This window comes from Octopus bimaculoides, chromosome 28 (assembly GCF_046866305.1).
Source record: "Octopus bimaculoides isolate indiv1 chromosome 28, ASM4686630v1, whole genome shotgun sequence".
NCBI lineage: Eukaryota > Metazoa > Mollusca > Cephalopoda > Octopoda > Octopodidae > Octopus > Octopus bimaculoides.
In genome coordinates, this window is record NC_142955.1 from 14,337,907 (window position 1) to 14,339,182 (window position 1,276).

Genomic DNA, 1,276 nt, shown 5'->3' on the forward strand with positions numbered 1-1,276 from the left:
TACGCCATCTATCGCCTATGAGGGTAAAAAATAGAGGGTTATCTCCTATTCCCATCAGTAGTCAAATTCCGGCCGTGTTGTAATTGTCTCTAATACCGCTATTATCGCTATTATGCGGTTCCAAAATGCCAAAAGGCTCGAAACGTGAAATCCTCTTTCTTTTCTTTCCTTTCCCGAGAGTCCAATAACATAGTACTTGTACCACGTCCTCACGTTGTTGTTTTTTCTTGTTTGTTCTTCTTTGGGTTGACTATATATATATACATACTAGCAGTTGATCGGGTAATTGTTTTTAATCTTTCTCAGGAGCCACATTCAAAGTATTATTATATATATAATTTACTCCTCCTGTTTGTGTGTATTCTATAAGAGAAAAACATGTAATAATTGAAGTAGAATAAGACCAATTTCACACGCGAACTTCTGTTTGTTTATTATAAGACAATAATAAGTGAGTTGATACATCTCTCTAATTGATATTGTTTAACTTGATAGTCCGTATTCTCAAGGAGAATTGAAATATTCAGTTTTGAATCTGATCCAGTGTGAGTCTACCCCTACAGGTTTGCTATCTTTACTTTCATTTTGACAGATAGTTTCGAACCAAGGTGAGGCTACTCCTATAGATTTGCTATTTTACTTTCATTTTGACACAAACAGACAGAAATTCAATTATATATATATATAGATAGAATAGAAGATATATATATATAAAATCATGCATATGTAAGTATGTGTATGAATGAAAGAAAGAAACAATATATAAATATATATATATATATATATATATATATATATATATATATATATATATATATATATATATATATATATAACAAATTACAGGGATGGCTTATTAGTAATTTGAATTTAAAGCAAATTTGACGGACGTCACAAAAGTGACAGAGGGTAATGATCAGCACCAGCTATTGCTAGAAACAAGAGTTAATACAGCTCAAAAGCCACAAAAGCACAGTCTTAATGACTGACGAAGGGAGATAAGTCACTAACATATATAGTTGGATCGAACGATTTCGGATTTTGATATAATTCATCTTAATCCTCGTCAATGACTATTAACGCCAAGGGTTAAACCTAACTATCTCTGCCAGTCTTTTGTGACCCCTATCTCTCTCTCTTTATATATACATATAAAATCATACATATATAAGTAGTTTTATCATTTCTATTCAGGCCAGAAACCTATGTTCACATCGTCGTTATCTGTTCATGTCAGATACAATGAGATGATTAGGTAAACTATATTTTCTCTCAA